The sequence below is a fragment of the Melospiza georgiana genome, chromosome 25, assembly GCF_028018845.1.
Source record: "Melospiza georgiana isolate bMelGeo1 chromosome 25, bMelGeo1.pri, whole genome shotgun sequence".
NCBI classification, from domain to species: domain Eukaryota; kingdom Metazoa; phylum Chordata; class Aves; order Passeriformes; family Passerellidae; genus Melospiza; species Melospiza georgiana.
In genome coordinates, this window is record NC_080454.1 from 4,065,745 (window position 1) to 4,074,967 (window position 9,223).

The 9,223-nt window shown below is 50.9% G+C and overlaps 1 pseudogene; it reads right to left on the bottom strand.

Moving 5' to 3' along the window:
• Positions 1-4,367: 4,367 nt before the first annotated feature.
• On the bottom strand, positions 4,368-5,321 carry LOC131093344 (olfactory receptor 14J1-like; annotated as a pseudogene).
• Between the last annotated feature and the right edge of the window lie 3,902 nt (positions 5,322-9,223).

Genomic DNA, 9,223 nt, shown 5'->3' on the forward strand with positions numbered 1-9,223 from the left:
GGTGTGTATGTAACTGGACATGCAAGACTAGAAGCTATTTCCACCGCCTCACCATCCCCCATTTGCATTACTTCTTTCGCCAAAGCAGCCCAAGCTTCCCTCCTCTGTTTAGCCATCTCCCCCCATGGATCACGGTGTGCCCCTGGGATGGGATCTGGCCCTTTAAGGGTGCCATGCTGCTGGCGCTTCGGTGCAGACACCGAGTTTTCGCGTGGGGGGGGCAGTGAAGCAGGGGCTGGCTTGAGCGGGGGAAGCCCCGCTGGAGCTGACAGTGCAACCGGAGCCGACTCAAGCGGAGCCAGCCTGCGGGGGGGCAATCCGCCCCCCCGCTGGAGCCGGCTCGGGTGGAGGAAAGGGCCCTTCCCCCGCCGAAGCTGTAACCGGAGCCGGCTCACTGAGGGGAAGCGGCGGAGGCAAGGCTGGCGGCGGAGGCAAAGCTGGCTTGCTCCCACCCCCACCATCCGACCCGCCTGAAGCTGGTGGCGGAGGCAAAGCTGGTTTGCTCTTACCCCCACCATCCGACTCGCTCTCCCCCTCTGACAGGAAAGGTGCAGACGGTTCCACTGCGCCTTTAGAGAAATCCTCCACACCACTTTGCTGGGGACTCTTAGGCATAAGTACCTTAGTTACAGAGGGTGCCAGGGGATCATCTTCACGACCATACCCTATATTCCTCTTATGAGCTTCTGTTGCCCTTTCTGCTGCCTTTCTCTCAGAGACCTGCTGAAGTAACGTGTTATACACCACCCGCCATAACTTCCCGAATTTCTTTGCTGACTTATCATCATCTAGTACTGTATCCCACAATATTTCCCCAAACTTTCTCCACTCTGATAACTCATGAACTGTATGAGGGTTAGAAAAGATACCCTTAGCATGGCCATAGGCTAATAGCCCTGGTAACTCCTTTTTTAAATCTATCCCTTTTATCCCACGCCGCTCTAAATAGGCGGTAAATAAATCATATGCCGCTTGCCTATCCATACCTATTAATCAGCGCGTGCTGTTGCAGCTCTCCAGGCTCCGGCGGACATGTATTGGCTTGAGTCACCATTGTGAACCTCAAGGGTGCTTCAAATTCCGGCACCGTCCCGGCTGCTGGGACCCAAACCCAACTTCCGGACCGTGGCGTAATCCCTTTTTCTTTTAATCCGAGAAAAAGGGCAGAGATTCGGTTATGCCCGCATTCTCCACCATTTGTCGACGGAAGGAAACCAGGACATCAATTTGATCATCACAGGCTCAATTTTATTGATCAGTACGGCGGGTTAAATACAGGTAATAATGAGCTTCATACATATTGCAAAAGTTGAGCTCAGGATTGGTCAGCTTACATATCAGCACCTACGCCTACTTCTACATTCCTATGGTTCTACTTTTGATACTTTCTACATATTCTTAGGATATATTCAGGACTAATCTCAACTCCCTATCCTCATGTTGCAGCAAGGTCGCTGCTGACTCTTCCTTTCAGCTTGCTGACTGCTGACTTTTCTCCTTCAGCTTAACCGGTGGCATTATATCAGTGTGGCCTTTCTCAGCTAACCAATTATTAATAATACTCTCCACAGAGAACATTGTGGCAGTGCAGAACCAAGGAGGCCATTTTGAGAGTACAGAATCCAATGGAACCAAGGGTCCATTGTTCTACAGCAGGGCCTCATGGAACCAAGGGGCCATTGTGAAACTGTGGGGCATAATGGAGTCAAGGACACCACTCATACTGAAACCCACTGGACAGAAACTTCTGAACACTTTTGAGTATTTGAAAGCAGGTATTCTTTATTATAGCATGGTGGTCACTTGGGCCATCCTTCCTCCATTGGAGTGCACTGAGCATCAAATGAACAGAGTTTTTATCACACACGTTGATTATATATCCATTAACTGTCCCCACTTCCTTTGAGTTTATTTGACATAGCTTCACCCCTTATCTTTGGGTTTTTTCTTCAACATCCAGTGTCCTTTTAGGTGGCTGTTCCTTGACCCACCACTTTTGAGTATGGCAATATTATTATTTTGCATAACTTCTGCTTTGTCAGCCTTGCAGAGCTGAGCTGGCATCCTGCTTGCATTTTGTGTGACTTCTGTTTGCCAGAGGTACATCTTCAATCAGTCTCTCCAAGGCTGTTCTGTTCTACTGTCCTTGACAAGAGTAAATGTTGTTCTGTTCTCCTGTCCTTGTCTCAGTGCTCACACCGCATGAGGTGTCTGCAACTCCCCCAGCCTATGGGCCTGGGGTGGGCAAGTGTTCCTGGGGAACAGGGATGGGACAGCTGAGCTGGACTGACCCAAGGGATGTTCCATTCCATGTCACACCATGATCAGCAATCAACTGAGAGAAGCAGAGGGGCAAGTAGGGTACGGGATTAATTTCTTATTTAAGATATTTTTCTTTCAAAACAGCACCTACACATACAGGATCCTCTCCTGCCACAAGGTGGTTAAATATTTTCTGCTGATAGGAGACTTCTTGTGAATTTGGTTTTCTTCTTTTTTTGACCTTTTCTTTTTGTGGTTAGTTTGTTTGTGTGGTTTTTGTGTTGTTGTGGGTGGGTCGTGCTTTGGTTTTTTTGACTGGGTTTGGGGTTTGTATTTTTTGGTTGGGTTTGGGTTTTTCCCTATTGAACTGCCTTTCTTCTGTTGTATAAGTTTTTTCTGCCCTTTCTTGTACCTTGCTTGCCACCGGATGGCAAGACAAATTTACCCAACTCAATCATCCTGCCCAATTACATTTTGCAGTCACCATTAACTAGATGAGTTCAGTCACAGACTCCCTGCAATTTGGCAGCATCCACAAAGGAATTGAAAGTACATTTCATGCCATTTTAGAGACAATAGAAATGTTCCACAGTGGTGGTCAGGGGCTGGTCACTGAGGGATGTCACCAGCGTGTGGCTGCCAAGAGGACTCTGTACCGTAGATGACATTTCACCCTCAATGTTCAGCCAAATTCCCACCCAGCCCATGTTCCACTCTTTCAGCCCAGCTCTCTCCAGTCTGGCTCTGAGGAGACCACAGCAGACCCTGTCCCAGGCCTGGCTGAATCTGGGCACACAACATCCCCTCCTTTTCCCTCCCACATGGGTTCTGCAGTCCCTGCCCTGTCCTGCCAGTGCCTGGGATGGCTGCAGGAGGATTTGCCACATCCCCTTCCCTGCTGAGCCTGACCAGGCTGTGACTCTCCCAGTCCCCCTCCCTGCCCTGTTTGCAGACTGGTTCCATGTCTGTCCTTCCCAAGTGCCCAGGACTCTCTGGGATGGCTCTGGCCTTTCCAAGGGGTTTGAGAGAGGTCCCACAGTGACACTGCCCAGCCTTCTCAACAGCCCTGATACCAAAAAGCTGTTCCAGTGGAGTGCCCAGGACACAGCCCTGTCCAGCTGTCCCTGTCATGAGGGTCAGTTTTTATGGGTGACTCCGGTGTGTTATTCCCCCACTCAGAGCTGCCCTGAGCACTTTTCTCGGTGCCTCTCTAAGCCCATCCTTTCTGCTCCACAGACTGTAGATGAGAGGATTCAGCAGGGGGGAGGACTGTGTTTAAAAAATGCTCTGTCAGAATGTCTCAGGAGACACAACTGATCTGGGCACTGGTGACACTGAAAATCATGAAGATGCCCCAGAAAACTGAGGCACTGCGAAGTAAAAGGAGGAGATAGAGAAAACCTTCCCCAGCGATCGGCCCTGGCACAAGCTGCAGAGCCCCAGGAAGGTTCAGCACAGACCATTCACCATCAGATGGGCACTGGCCACCCACAAGGAAAACCTGACCCAGACCTGATTCCCTTGTAGGTGAAACTGGGACCCTGATCTGATCCCACTGAGACCTGGGAGAACTATGAGCCTCTTTAGAATCCATCCCTTGGCATGTTCTTGAGACAGACTGTGGCAGAAGCCCTCAGGCACTGGGCTGAGGAGATCCCTTTGCTGATGGCAGTGCTGGAATGGAGGTCAGCTCTCTCAAAAAAGCTGTCATTGCGGTCCCTGCTTCCAGAGCTCTCAGACCTCAGAGCAAAACAAGGCCTCCAAAGGGGAGTGTGGAGGAGCTGAGAGGAGCTCTGAAAAGATCACATGCTGGTGCTCCCTGTCTGTGCTGCTGTGCTGCAAAGCATCACAGTCTCAATGGAAAGGGTAGTAGAGAAAGCATTTGAAGCAGGGTCCTTTATTTTGTTTAAAAAACCAAAGCACAATTCCCAATTTTAAAAAATCTCTGAGTCAAATTCAAGAGGAAAACACTTAAATAGAAAAGGGATGAATAATAAGATTATGTTGTGATCAAGATAATCACAAGAAAAACAAAACTATCCACCCACCACACTACCAATACCTGAAAAGGTAGACTGAGCCTGTAATGAGTTACACTCTAAATCTTATGCAATACAAAAGGGGTACTTTATTCCTTCTGAAAAGCATCCAGTCATCATTTTTCTTATGCCATGCTTGAGCTCCTAGTTCCTCAGGCTGTAGATGAGGGGGTTCAGGGCTGGAGGCACCACTGAGTACAGAACTGACAGGGCCAGATCCAGGGATGGGGAGGAAATGGAGGGGGGCTTCAAGTGTGTAAATATATCAGTGCTGAGGAACAGAGAGACCACAGCCAGATGAGGGAGGCAGGTGGAAAAGGCTTTGTGCCGTCCCTGCTCAGAGGGGATCCTCAGCACAGCCCTGAAGATCTGCACATAGGAGAAAACAATGAACACAAAAAAACCAAATAACATAAAAGCACTTACTACAATAAGCCCCAGTTCTCTGAGGTAGGATTTGGAGCAGGAGAGCTTGAGGATCTGCGGGATTTCACAGAAGAACTGGCCCAGGGCATTGCCATGGCACAGGGGCAGGGAAAATGTATTGGCTGTGTGCAGCAGAGCATTGAGGAAGGCACTGGCCCAGGCAGCTGCTGCCATGTGGGCACAAGCTCTGCTGCCCAGGAGGGTCCCGTAGTGCAGGGGTTTGCAGATGGACACGTAGCGGTCATAGCACATGATGGTCAGGAGGGAAAATTCTGCTGAGATGAAGAACAGAAAGAAAAAGAGCTGAGCAGCACATCCAGTGTAGGAGATGTCCCTGGTGTTCCAGAGGGAATTGTGCATGGCTTTGGGGACAGTGGTGCAGATGGACCCCAGGTCGCTGAGGGCCAGGTTGAGCAGGAAGAAGAACATGGGCATGTGCAGGTGGTGGCCGCAGGCTACGGCGCTGATGATGAGGCCGTTGCCCAGGAGGGCAGCCAGGGAGATGCCCAGCAAGAGGCAGAAGTGCAGGAGCTGCAGCTGCTGTGTGTCTGCCAATGCCAGGAGGAAGTGCCTGATGGAGCTGCTGTTGGACATTTGTTCATTTTGGCATCGTGGACTGTTGAAAGAAGACGCTGATAAGCTGGGAAAGAATTAATTGTTCATACTTGTCCTTTTTTATTACCAATCCCCTCAAATATACTTCCTTTTTTGGGGAATTTGCTGAACCTTTTTATCTCTGAGCTCAAGTTTGTGCTGCTGCCTTGTCTTCCGCATTGCTCTGTGCTGAAGCACCGGGGAGCCCAGAGGGAAAACAGGGCTCCCTGTGCCCCAGCACAATCAGACCCACTCGTCCCACACAGGGGCGCTTTGCTCATTTTACCTCTCACTATTTCACGCTGATTGCACTTATAACTTGATTGAACAAAAAAAGTGGAACTTCTGAATGCTCCAGTTTAAAAATAATTTTCTCCAAATCCTTCTCTCTTTCCCTGTCCACCTCAATGGAAGGGATACCAAGCGTTGGTCTGGCTCTCTGCTTCCTGAAGTTGTGCCTACTGGGAGCAGTTTCTACATATCCAAGCCTTGTCCCTGCCAGTGCTGCCAGAGCCCAGCCCAGCCCTGGGGGCTCAGCTCTACCCTGCAGACCCCTCTCAGCACAGGGCACTGCCCAGGGGCATCTCCCTGGCAGCAGGGCCTTAAGGGCAGGCCAGACAGAGATGCTGCAAGCCAAGGGGCTGCTGCTGCTGTCTGTAGGGAGAGGAGGCTGAGGAGGCACTTTCTGAGGGAGATCTGAGGCCCATCTGGTGATGCCCAGGGTTACAGTGCAGGAGTCTCAGTGACACAGCCAAAGCTGACAGCCCCTTTCCCTTCCCTTTAGGAGAAAGCTGAGAGCAGCCCTGGCCATGCAGCACCATCTCCACAGCAGGAGGAATCTGCCCTGATGGGGATGACACCTTCCACCTCCAACTTCTCCCTTGCAGCATCCATGGGGAGCTGCCAGGCAGGCTGAGAGCTGCCCTTGGCAGGTGGCACATGCCCTGGGCTGGCCAAGAGCCCTGAGGGCTGCAGGAGCTGCTCTGCAGGACAGCCCTGGGCAGCCCTGGCTGCAGCCCCAGCTTCAGCCCCTGCAGCCATCCCTGGCAGCAGGAGCCATCCTGCCCTGTCCCTCTGACGGTGCCCAGGGCAGCCCGGCTCTGCAGCACATCCTCCTCCTCCTGCTCCTTTGACCCAGAGAAACTGGGAGAGTCCTCCTGACACATCCCCCAGGCTGTGGGGTGTGCTGGCTTCAGGAGATCCCTCCAGGAGCACAGGGGATATTGCCCTGCACCCACACACTCACCATGCACAGGGCTGTGAAAATGTTTCCCCAGGTGAATACTCAGCTCAATGTCTTCCCAATCCTGATTGCCTTCAGCCTGTCTCTGCCTGGCTCCTGTCCCCTCAGTGCCTGCAGGCAGAGCCCTCAGCCCTGCTAGGCTGGGAGAGGAGCTGGTCCTGGCAAGAGCTGCTCCTTTAAAGCTCAGCAGCAGAGACACAGCACAAGGACTTTAATGAGCCTCTTGGGGATTTGATGTTGTTTACATCAGACTCGGTCCCTGAGAGTGTCTTCATAAAACTTCTCAAGAACTCAAACTAAAATTGAAAGCCTGAAGTTTCCTGAAGTTTTAATGATTCCCACTGAGGAACACGACTGAGAAAGTGTCCCCAGGTTCCAGTCAGTGCAGAACACTGGAGGCAGTGGTGACAGCTGGGGACAAACAAGGCAAAGGTGTCTCCGGTGCTGAGCACACCTGGATGTGTTTGAGGAATGCAAAGGGGCCAAGGCCTGAGCCCCAGCCCCTGGCCAGGCAGATCCTGTCCCTCCCTCCTTGCTCAGGGCTCTTGCCGGGATGGGCACTGGCATGTGGGGATGTGCAATGGCAAGGGCAGGAGCATGGGGCGGCCCCTGCCAGGCTGCTGAGCAGGGACAAGGAGGCAATGAGGCCCCAGCCCTGCAAGGGTCCCTTGTCTCCTGCTCCTGCCTCAGGCCCAGGCCCAGCAGCCATGGCCAAAGTGCTGCCCAAGTTGGCTCTGGCAGGGCTGTCTTGCAGCTGCTGCCCATCCCTGTGCCCTGTGCAGCCCAGGCTGTCCTGCTTTGTCCTTGCCCTGCGCCTGTTATACATGAGAAGCTTGACTAGGCCAATATTCAAGAGCAATCGATTTATTATTTAATATGGTAAAGTATGAGCAATACAGGACTGGGTACAATGGGGCAAGTTTTCGCTCGAACTGCACATCGATAGTTGAGGCTTACAGGTATTTATAGGGGTATTCATAAGCTTTCTCAGCAGTTTCTATTCCAATTTTTACTCATGAGTAGTTTCTAGTCCCAATTTTTTTGTTGCAATTCTATACACTATTGTGATTTAGTTTTTCTCAGGATGTTTCTCAAAAGGGGTATCCCCAGATGGTGGTAGTCCAGTTTCCGAAAGAAGAAAGATAGATCCCATCTGGTGAAGTCCAGCTCCCCAGATGTGGGTCCACCTTTTGATTACAGAGACTATAAATCTAATAGTGATGTCCAGCTTCCCTTGGTCGAAAATATAAATCCTCAAGTTGATCTTCCTTTCTCAAGCTGCTTTTCTCTTTTTTGTTAAGGTGTGAGATAAGCAGGTTTCTTTTATATATATTCCAAAGCTATAGTTTCAAGGATACAAGCAATATTCTAAAATTACACTTCAAAAGGTTATTATTGCAGAACTCCTTAAGCCTTAACTACAAGCTAAGAGCAACATTCTTAACGCTTTAATTCAAATGCTCCTCAATCAACCAAGGCTAATTGCAAACAAACCATAGGTTCAAAGGCCTTCTTTCACGCTTTACTTTCCTCAGGTATTAGAATTCGCAACTGTCTCATTGTCCGTCTCCACACATATCACAATCACAAATACACACATTTCCTGTTTGTACCTGACACGAAACACAGCTTTGTATTTCACACCTTTGACAGCTGGCACTTGAAACACTGCATGTCCTCTGAGCAGTACAGAATGGGCGATATTACACCATCCAAAGGCTGCAAGATCAGCTGCGCAGGGCATGGAGGACACGGCCTTGTCTGTCAGGGCTCAGCTGGAGCTTTGCAGAGTGCTGATCCCAGAGGCTTTGTCCGCTGGGGCCGCCTGAGCCAGTGGGAATTTTCTATTTCTTTAAAGTTTTCCTTTTCTTCTTTTCAATTTTTTATCTCTATTGTAAATAAATAAATTATAGCTTATATATAATTCTACCTATTATTATATATTATAGATTACTGTAAATAAATAAATTCTAGAATGTGTTATGATACAAAGACTGCCAGGAGCATTCCTTTGCTGCACAGGGTCTGTAGGACAACGGGCAGGAAAGGATATAAAGGGAGCTTGTGCACAGCAACAGAGCTAGCTGAGCGATCCCAAGGCCCTGAAGGAGGAAAAGGGTGCTTGTGCTGAGCAAGCTGCCCAGGTGTGCAGTGTTGCAGGGGAAATGACCAGAGCCCCTTGGCCTGTGGTGGTTCTGCTGAAGCCTTTGTGCTGGTGACAGAGCGGCTGGGCAGGGGCCAGAGCTGCAGGGATCCCTGCCAGAGCGGTGCCTGGAGATGGCCACAAGCCCTGTGTCAGGCAGGAAGCGCCATCCGTGTCCTCCTGCCCGTGTGCTGCTGGCTGCCTTGCTGAGGGCTCCCAGGTGCCTCTGGATGGGGCTGCTCTGGAGCTGCTCTGAGGCTGCGGCGCTGCTGCCGGGCAGCTTGGCGGGGCTGGGGCAGCCCCTGAGGGGCTGGGGCGCTGGCAAGCCCTGGGCAATTGGCTGTCAGAGGCCACAAGGAGCCCCCGGGCAGCCGCCTTGTTCCTGCCAGAGTTGACTTGCAAGACAGACCCTGGGCACTGTGGAACTAACACCATCGATGTTGTTGGGAACCCAAATGCAGGGAAATCTCAGACCTTTGGTCTTGTCAGCAAAGCTTAGAATTAAATACAGGATTT